This window comes from Macaca fascicularis, chromosome 11, assembly GCF_037993035.2.
Source record: "Macaca fascicularis isolate 582-1 chromosome 11, T2T-MFA8v1.1".
NCBI classification, from domain to species: Eukaryota; Metazoa; Chordata; class Mammalia; order Primates; family Cercopithecidae; genus Macaca; species Macaca fascicularis.
Genome location: NC_088385.1, coordinates 139,281,981 through 139,292,720, shown reverse-complemented (window position 1 = coordinate 139,292,720; position 10,740 = coordinate 139,281,981).

Below are 10,740 nucleotides of genomic sequence, written 5' to 3'. Positions count from 1 at the left end.
CTGAATCTCTCCATGATGACTCTTGTTTCTGGGTGTCCAGAATGCCAGTGTCGGAGCCCGGCCTCGCAGCCCCGCGCACCTGCCTGGGCCCCGCCTCGCCGCCCCTCACACCTGCCTGGGTGCACATGGGTCCTGCAGACTTCACAGGTCCACGCCGGTCCCCCCGGGAAGACTCTGTTCTTCCCACAGTGCCCCGCCCAGTGAATGCCACCCCGCCCATCCCTCAAGCCAAAGACCATGGAGCACCTTTGGTTCCTCAGTTCCTATCACCCCAAAATCCATCCCAGCAGCCCCTAAACGCCCGTGCTGCCTGCTCCTCCCCTCCCCTCCCCAACAGATCACGGGTCACACGCGCTGTCTCCCTGTGCTGGGAAAGGCCAAGGGCACCACAGCCGTCCAACAGAACTAACTCCACCTGCTTCCTTGCAGCGCTGACACATGCAAACCTTGCAGACCTGTGGGGTGGGATGGGAGGGACGCTTCTAACCACGGATCCTTGCAGGACTCCAGGCCAGCCCTCGGGTTTCTCCTCTTCTGCCCACCCTCTCCCCAGGCCTCGCCCTGTTTGTGGCTTTAGAAACCATCCATTATCTGTCGGCTCCAAGTGGTACCTGCTGCTGCCCGGACCTCTCCACCCATTCGGGTGCCTTGTAAATCCACCCGCCGCGTGTGTCAGCCTTTCCGCCTGGACGTCTCGGAGACACCCAGGTCCAGCATCTGCAAAACCAACTCCTTTCCCAGCCTCAGAGTCCACTCCAACCCCCATCCCACCAGCGCCCACTCTGTCCCTCTACGTGATCACACCAGGGCACCGGGTTCAGCCTTGGCAGCTCTTTCCCGTCCACTCATGGTGGCTTCTGCAGCAAATTCTGTCAGCTCTGCCTCTGATGGACATCCTGACCCGACTTCTCGGACCCCCACTGCCCCCTGGGTCCAGGCCGCCCTGGGCTCCCGACTTCTCGGACCCCCGCTGCCCCCCATGTCCAGGCCGCCCTGGGCTCCCGACTTCTCGGACCCCCGCTGCCCCCCATGTCTAGGCCGCCCTGGGCTCCCGACTTCTCGGACCCCCGCTGCCCCCCATGTCCAGGCCGCCCTGGGCTCGAGTCCCTGCAGCTGCTTCCTCATCGGCCCCTGCCCCGCCCTCGCCCCTGCGGCTTCTTCCACCGAGCAGCCAGCATGAGCCCAGGAAAGCACACGGCGTTCCCTCCCCTCCTCCCCTCCCCGTGGGGCCGCCGGGGAAGTGGCTGAGTCTGGGCCGACCACCTCTCCGAGCTGAGGACTTGCTCAGACAGTGACGGTGGCATTTCGAGGACACAGGGGACAGGCCCGGCACCATTCGAAAGGGCAGAGAAACAGTAAAAATATCTAATGACAACAAATCCTGAGTCTAAGAAAAGGGATGGGGAGCGGAGTTCTGCTCCCCGGAGGAACGGCGGGCTCCAGGCTCACAGGCAGCGGCAGGACTAGAAAATCCCCACTCAACAACGGACCCACATCCGGCCGTCCTGGGTGCTCAGCCACCGGGTGGGAGGTGGACGGGGATGGGATACTCGACTGCCCAGAAGCGTCACCCACGGGTCACCTTCCAGTGCACAGGGAGGTGTCGTCACGATGGAGAAACGCCCAGGTCACCTTAACCGAGTGAGCGATGATCAGACAAGCAGCCTGTCTGCCCCGGATCTGACGCACGAATCCCTCGGCCAAGAGAGTGGCATGGAGGCCAGTCCCAGGGCAGGACCACCGGCTTCAGAGGGGAAGCCCCCGTGAGGCCCACGGTGGAACAGCCTCAGACTCTGCCCGTCTGTGCTGCCGTGCCTCTCTGGGCCTCAGTTTCCTCCTCCGTAAGGTTCAGCATCTGCCTCATAAGCTTGTGGGGTAAGATGAGGCTGCATTCAGGCATCTGGAGCAGCCTCTGGCCCTGAGCAAGCCCGAGGCAGAAGGGCACGGTCGCCCTGTTCCCTCTTTCCTTGGGAGCCGCACGGAGGGTCAGCCAGTGCCGTGCAGGGCCCCTGCCCTTGCCGAGCTCAGCACCCAGCTGAGGTGGCTGAGCCTGTGGTGCTGGCCTGGAGCTCAGCACCACAGGCTCCAGGCCAGGCTGTGTGGGGAGAGGGAGGCGCGGAGACACATACAGGCGGCTGACGGGGAGAGCAGGACTTCCACACGGGGCAAGGGTAGAATAAAAACCTCCACTCCCACCCGTGACACCTTCGCTCTGAGCCCCACAGGGCCGGGAAAGTGCCTGAGCCTCCATCAGCCCTGGGAGGGACCTGCTCTACTCGCCCCCTTCACAGATGAGCAAACACAGCCTCCGAGGAGTGGGGCTGCCCGCCCAGGGCTGCACCTGGGAAGGCCCGGGTGGCTCCGAGCTCCTGGCCTGGCCCCCCTGGGGAGGTGACAGTGGGCAGGGCAGGGGCCTCTTGGCTACAGGCCCAGAACGGCTGAAAAATGTGGCCCTTCGGGGACTTTCAGATGCTTTGGGACAGCTTCCAGCGTCCCTGGTGCCCCCTCATGCCCTGCTGGGTCTTCCCTGTCTCCACCCGCTGACGCCCCACACATCCCCATGTCTGTGGCCTCGAATGTGCAGGACGTGCCCAGGCACGAACCCGACGTCATCAGAAGCCGTCTCCACCGACACCATCATGGGTGGCCAGGCCTGGTCCCCCAGAGCTGCTCCCCGACCGGCAGCATCACAATCCAAGGCAGATGGAAACTGTCGTGTCTCCACGTCGCAGCCCCCGTGCATGCAGCTGGGCGAGTACCCCGGTGGGTCCCAGGCAGCACTGCACAGCCTGATCCGGCAACAGCTCCACGGGTCCCAGGGACGGAAACTGAGGCCCTGCCGCTGTCTGCACGTGCCTTCTGCCTGGGGTCGGAGGGCGTGAGTGCAGCTGTGCGTGCCTGTGTGTGCTGGTCTCATGGGTGTGCACACGAAAAAGAAACACGCGGTCCAGTGCCCCTTCAGTGGCCAAAAGTCAATGCCCCTCGCTGAGGACCCAAGGGCCGGGGTTCCCTCCCCAAAACCTGGTTGTGTTGTCTCTCTGGCTCAGCGTCATCGGAACCCGGGGTCCCCCAGCCTCCCGCTGGGTGGGGCATGGCCTCGTCCTCATGGGGCTGCCACCCCGCCGGGGGACTTCATTTGCGGCCACAGGGTCCCCTGCTGTGCAAAATGTCTCCAACTCACTCTTTGGCCAGTGACTGTTCACCTCCAGCACGGGACAGAACCTGGGAGTGTCTGCCAGGATGGAGAGGGCCCAGCCAGGGCCTGCCCAATGCACTCTGGGTATTAAAGGGACCTGCCTCGGGGACACTGGGGGATGGGGACAGGAAGGGGCTGGGGCCATGGCTCCACCACAGTGTGCTTGGAAAAATGTGGCTGGAGGACGATGAGGCCGCCCCTGCCCAGCACCAGGCAGCGCGGATCCGTTTCCCGGGAGGAGCGGGCCCGGACGTGCGAGGCGGCCCGGGCTGGGGCTGGCGGCTTTCTACTTGTCTGCTCATCAGATCTACAAAGTGAACTACGTTTCTCATAATTCTGCCATCAACCGCTGTGCACTTTGTGGTCCGGCAGGGGGAGAAAAGAATTTACCCAGAGCAGAGAAATCTGTGTGAATAAATGCGTCATTAAGAATTCCTGTAACCGTCAGAAAGGCTGATTGACAGCACTTTTTCTCGTACAGGAAGAGGGCTGACATCGTGACGTTCTTTACTGAGAATCAGGCCTGAGCCCGGCCTGCGGAGGGAGGGTGTGAGCCCCCAATCGCTCTCATGATTAGAACTTGTTCCCAAGTATTGACTGGGTTGAAAAAAACAAAATTTAATTTGAAATCAATTCCGGAGCATAAAATCGACCTCTACTGTGTGCGCTCAGAGGCCACCAGGCCAGTCTGCGCGCTCGTGGTCCAGGCTAGGGGCATCGGACCTCCAGCTGCCCCCCCGCCAGAGAACGTGTCCACCCTCAGAGACTCGCCGGAGCCCCTCTGCCTTTGCCCTTCTTTTGGGGTGTGGTGGGAGAGCAGAGAGAGAGCGTCCTCTTAAGAGATTCAGGGTCCCTAAGCCCAGGTCCGCCTCAGGTTGGGCTCCTTCCACCCAGGGTCCTTCCGCCCATGCCCCCTCAAGCCCAGGCCCCCCTCAGGTCAGCCCTCCCACCAGGACCCAGGTGCCATGAGAGGTGGGGGGTCAGCAGCCTTGGGGGCCCCTGTGTCAGACGGACAGAGGTCACGCTGCAGACGTCCTGGCCGACACCCAGGGTTTGGGGCCACCTGCCGGTCTCACCTGCCACTGCCCGTGCTAGACACCTGATTCTGGCGGCGGCCCAGGCTCAGGGAGGGACTCAGGCCAGCAACCGGGAGGGGCAGGTGTGGGCCACTCAGAGGAGCCAAGACCCCTCAGCGTCCCCGCCCTGGGGTGCCTACCGAGGGCAGGGGCTGCGGGGCAGGTGGGAGCTGCTTAGAGGAGCTGAGCCCCCTTAGTGTCCCCGCCCTGGGGTGCCCGCTGGGTGGAGGCTGTGTTCCCTGAAGAACACTGGCCGGCTCTGGCCCTGGCTCCCCATTGTCTCCCCCTGCCATGCGGCCCACCCTCCCTGCTGTCTCCCCCTGACACGCGGCCCACCCTCCCCGCTGTCTCCCCCTGCCACGCGGCCCACCCTCCCTGCTGTCTCCCCCTGCCACGCGGCCCACCTTCTCCAGAATGCACCTTGGGGTGGGGCCAGGACCAGGGGCCCCTGGCACGTGGGGACTCACACCCAGCACTCAGCGGCCCCCAGCTCCATGCACAGACGCGAGGGCCAGCCGGGGGGGGCAGGGTGCTGGCCACCACAGGGGATCCTATCCGCAGATCCCTCAGTGCACTCTGCCAGGGGGCCGGGACCCCACCAGATAGAGGGAGCCAGTGCAGCACGGCAGGCAGGGGGCACCCAGGACTCTGCATTTCTAAGAAGGCTCATCCAGGGCTGGTGCTCCTGGTCCTGTGACCATGTGGCACTGTCCCACCACCCACCATGGGAGCACACACTCCCCATGCTGGCCCCATGAAAGCCCCACGGGGTCCCTGGCCCATAACCCAACTCCCTCCCAATCCCACATCCTGCTCCCTGGCATCAAGAAAGGATGTACCCCCAGGACCAGGGACAGCCTCAGCCCCGGCACCATCAGAGTTGGGGCCCCAGCTTCTGAGCCTGGCACCAGCACAGCCCAGGCAGGTCCTCCGATGTGAGGCTCCTTGGAAGGGCGGGCTCTGCTGGGCTCCTGTCGTTTGGGTCTGCACTGCACTCAGCAGCCCCCACCCACGGTCAGTAGCCCCGGCCCTGTCCTGCACTTATTCCCGTTATCCCAGCCCGGACCCCATCTCAGCATTGGCCCCCGGGGGCCCAAGTGGCCACCCCTCCCCACATCGCTGTGCCGGGACGTGTGGCCGCCCCTCCCCACATCGCTGTGCCGGGGCGTGTGGCCGGCCTCACTGTGACTTGCAGAAAGCCCATGGAGAAGGCTGTTCCCGGCCCGTTTCACTCAGGGGAAACTGAGGCTCAGGGACTCCGTGGCGAGCAGACAGCTGGCTGCAGAGCACCCCTCCCAGCTTGTTCATCTCCTCCAGTCCAGCCCAACCAAAGGCCACAGCTGGGAAGCCCCGTGGGCCGGCTCAGCAGGGCTCCTGGGGACCCTCATCCAGCCCCGCTGACGCTGCCGCCAGACCAGCCCTGACCTGGGGAGAGCCCAGAAGGCCCAGCCCCCAGCCAGAAAGTGACCCCCCCACATCCTTCCCTCCACAGCGGCCCCAGCGCCTCCCCCACCCCCACCCCCACACTCAGCTGTGGTCTCGGGATCCCCAGGTTTCAATCCCTGCTGGATTTCCAGAAAAGCTGATTCACCTCGGAAACTGCATGTGCTGTGGGCGCGCAGCTGGCGAGAACAAAGACATTGCGGGGCAACCCTCAGGGACGCTGTGTTTCGGCTTCATGTGTTATTAAACCTACCGATTTCCGCCTCAGTTCTGGCCCACGTGGCCTCCTCTGCTGCTGTGTGAATGGCCTCTGTCCTGCACACTTACCGCCCCAGCAAATCCCAATGCCAGCTCTGCCTCCCTGCCACCGGCCACCCTCCTTCCAGCTTGCCCTTGAGAGGCCCAGGGCTCTGAGCAGGGAAGAGGCTGGAGAGAGGGAGGGTGGCCCTGAGCCGAGGGTTTTCCCAAGCTCCTCGCTTGGATTCCCACCCTAGGTGGAGGAGTGACCCCTTCAGGCTCACGGCTGCAGCCACCTACTGCCTTCTAACAAGAACCCCACAGCTGAGTGGCTTAAGCAATGCCAATCACTTTATCTCCTCCCTTGGATTCTGTGGTCAGAGGGTCTGGCTCAAGGACCGGAGATCTATGTTGTCATTTCAGCCTGGCAGCTTCAGGTGCCTGTGCTGCTCAGTGGCCTGGGACTCTGGAGGAGGGAGTCCCCAGACACACCTGCAGACAATGCATGGCCATGCCCAACAGCCTCAGCACACACAGGCAGAAAGGAGGTTCCGCCTCACCAGCCATCAGAGAGACCCACTCAAACCCCAAGAAGACTGCACTTCACACCCAAGGGATGGCGCAGATGGACAATGAGTGGATGGATGGATGGATGGATGGATGGATGGATGGATGGATGATGCATGGGTGGGTGGATGGATGGATGGGTGAATGGGTGATGAATGGATGGATAGATGGATGGCTGGATGGCTGGATGGATGAATGATGGATGGATGGATGGATGGATGGGTGGGTGGATGGATGGGTGGGTGGGTGGATGGGTGGGTGAATGGATGGATGGGTGGGTAATAGGTGGATGGATGGATTAATAAATGTATGATGGATGACTGTGTGGATGGATGATGGATGGATGGGTGAATGGATGGCTGGATGGGTAGGTGATGAGTGGATGGATAGATGGATGATGGATGGGTGGGTGGGTGGATGATGGATGGATGGGTGAATGGGTGGGTGGATGGATGGGCCGATGGATGGGTGGGTGGATGGATGAATGATGGATGGTTGGGTAGATGGATGGATGAATGTATGATGGATGGCTGGGTGGATGGATGATGGATGGGTGGGTGGATGGATGGACGGGTGGGTGGTAGGTGGATGGATGGACGGATGAGTGGATGAATGAATGATCGATGGATAATGGATGGGTGGGTGGATGGATGGATGATAGATGCATGGATGGGTGAATGGATAGATGGATGCATGGGTGGGTGATGGTGTGCAGGAAAAGTTAAATGTTAAATTTGAACTCAATTGAACATGGACACTAACAACGGTCACCAAGTCCTGGAACAGGTTGTGTGAGCCCCTTGAGGCATTTATGCAGTGCCGTTTCAGAGAAATCTCTATTTCGATCTATTCCTATACATTAGTTATTGAAAAATAACAGACAATCGCAAGAACAAGTTGACCTTTTTGCGTTCCTTGAGCCCGGTCACAAAGGGCCCTTGTGACTGGGCCTCATGGCAAACAACCCCTTACAAAAAGAGCTCAGGTGCCAGACCGTGCCGAAGTTTCCTGAGACCTCTCCTCATCTGTGCACAGATGAGTGGCCAACTCTGGAGCCCAAGCTGTTGCTTCCCAGTCTGCTGGTGAATCCTCCATAGTCTGGTGAGTATAAATATATATGTATGTTTTTTCCCTTCTCCCCTTCCTATTGCAATTTGCTTATTACATATCTGCACTGTCATTTATGTGGGATAAAGATTGTGTACCCTTAAAGGTATTGAGTGTCTTTTCTTCTTCCCTCACGCATCTCCTACACAGAACCGATGGATGGGTTGATGGATGGATGGATGATTGATGGATGGGTGGATGATGGATAGATGGGTGATGGGTGGATGGATGGATGGCTAGGTAAACGGATGACAGATGGATGGCTGGATGGATGGGTGGGTGGGTGGATGGATGATGGATGGATGGATGACGGATGGGTCAAGGGACGGATGAGTGGTTGATGGACAGATGGGTGGATGAATGGGTGGGTGATAGATTAGCTAAGTGGCAGATACAAATAGATGAATGATACAGATACATATGATTAATCAATGAATATAGATGATAGACAAAGGATAGAGATCATTAATATAGATAGATGTGGCAGACAGGTGATAGATTGAAATAGACAAATAGAGATAGGTAGAGAGATAGGATAGATGGAAAACATGATAGAGAGATCACAGAGATAGACAGACAGGGGAGAGAAATGATTGAGACAGAGAGAGATGGAAGGGACCAGTGCTGGCAGGGATGTGAACGTGGACCCTTGTGCCCCGCTGGTGGGATGTCAGTGGTGCACCCACTGTGGAAGGCTGTCTGGAGAGTCCTGAACACACTAGACGTGGAATTACCACAGGATTGCAGCCACGCTGCCCAGCCCCGAGCAGCCGGGAGCCCCACATTAGACATGGAATTACCACAGGATTGCAGCCACGCTGCACAGCCCCGAGCAGCCGGGAGCCCAGCGACTCTTCTTTAATGGGATGAACGTGGTGAGACTGCTGGGCCATTTATCCAGTTAGTGACAGGACAAAAGCAAATTCCAGAGGCCATGCCACCCGCACGCCCAGGCCCTGCGGGAATTCCTGGCTTTGTTAGCCATGGGGCTAACCAGGGCGGAGCCATCCACGAGGCACCTTCCTGGAGGCTGGGGTGACACCCTCTGAGGCCTGATGTGGACCCCACTCCATGGGTGACCTGCGCCCTGGGGACCCTGGGCAGCCTGAGAGCGAGCGTGGTTCAGGGCTGGGCCACACATCCTGGCTCTGCACAGCACCTACCTGGCTTTTGGTTACTCGTGTGTCCTTTAAAATGTGTGCAGAGCAGGGAGAGGAGCTCACATGGCGGGGGCGAGGGCACAGGTGCAAGCTCAGGGTCATGCTACTCCTCTGGGGCAGGCCAGACGCCCGTCCTGGGGTCGTCCTGCAGCCCCTGTACCCCCTGGCCAGAGCAGCTCCCATTCTGCCAGAGCAGCAGGGCCCCACCTTCCTGCGGGGCACCCGCCCTCCCCACGGGCAGCTCAGCGCATGACAGCTCTGACCCAGCATCAACAGAGGCCGCTTCCGGGGGAAGAAACTAAGAGGCAACGGAGTGGCTTAGACCTGCAGGACGGAACTGCACCCAGCACAGGGCGAGTCGGAGGTCCCACAGGCGGGGAGAACCCGGCAGCTGAGGATGGAGCCACCTGGGGCTAGAAACAGAACAACGGGGTCAGGGGAGGAACAGAGACGGAGGAGGGGCAGTGAGGGAGGTGACGCAGCCGTGGGTGAGGTCAGGGGTCAGGGAAGCTCCCGATGGCTCCTACCACAGGGGCTCTGGAGCCTGGGCTCACCAGCGACTCGGCAGCAGCTGAGCATGGGAACGGAGGGGACGCTCAGCAAGGGGTTCCCGCCTTCCAGAAAAGGCGACATCCACCCTCCTGGCCCAAATGTGAGGGCCCCGGGAAGGGATTTCAGAAGGGCCCCTGCCCCGCCCTGCCCACGACTTCGCGGCGGACCTCACTCTCCATGCGGCGTCTGCTGTGGCCGCGTGGCCCAGGAACCAGCCGGGCAGAGAAAACTCGGACTCTGTGCGTCCCCACTGCCCGGGAAGGTGGCCAACGCCGCTTTTGAATTTTAAATGAAACCAAAATTGACTGCGGTAGTGGGAAATATTTCATAACAGTAATTCTCCTCAGAGTGCAGCTGCCATATTAGTAAAAATACACAGCTCTGAAGTGGCCACAGCTCAGGAAGTGGGCAGAGCACAGGCTGGCCCAGGAGGCTGCTTCCCTGGCTCTCACCCACTTCCCGCCTCCCCACGGGCCTCCCCGAGCCTCCTCACAGCAGGGCGGCTGGTGACCTGAGAGGGTGGCTGGAGACAGCACGGAGGATGGGGACAGCACCTCAGAACCGGACTCTGGACGCGCTGCACCCTCTCATGCCGGGTGCCGGCAGTTCCGACCAAGCCCAGGCACGAGGGAGGGCCAGGGGGTGTGAGGCCGGGGGGTCCTGGGGGCCGTTCTGGAGGCCAGAAGCTGCAGGTGACAAAATAATGTGTGACGAGGGGGATTTGAGAGTAGCAGAGAGAAACGCGTCCTATGTCTGCCAAAAAGAAAGAAAAGAGAGAGGAGAGGGAAGAGCAGAGAGCAGAGGAGACAGGAGAGAGGAGAGGGTCTGTGCAGGGCACACGTTTCCCGTCCTCCAGGGCAGGGAAGGACGGTGCCCAGGGCAGAGCTGTGGAACCCTTGTTTTCTTCCCTCCTTGATGCTGTGGGTTGGCAGTGGCTGGACACTGCCCCACCAAATGGGGGCTTCGGCTGGGATGAAGGCTCCGTGGGTGGCTGCTGGGGTCCCAAGGCAGCCAGGCTGAAAACCGAGGCAGGTGTCATGTGCCACTGTGTGACTTGGGCTTTCTCACAGTGTGGCGTCTCCACGTAGGGGAGGGCACGGTGTGGTCTCTGATGACCCAGCCTGAGAGTCCTGTGGGACCACCTTGCCCAGCCTCTCCTGGTTAAAGAAGTCACAAGCCCACCCAACCCCGAGGAGAGGGACGCAGACCTCATCTCTCAAGGGGACAACTGTTGAAGAGCTGCACTCGTGTTCTCCAAGTGCCACAGTGCAAGTGTCAGACCCACTGACCTGCACAATCCAGACAGAATCCCTCAGTGGGGAGGAGCTGAGGGAGGAGCTGAGGGAGGAAGAGCTGAGTGGGGAGAAGCTGAGTGGGGAGGAGCTGAGGGAGGAGGAGCTGA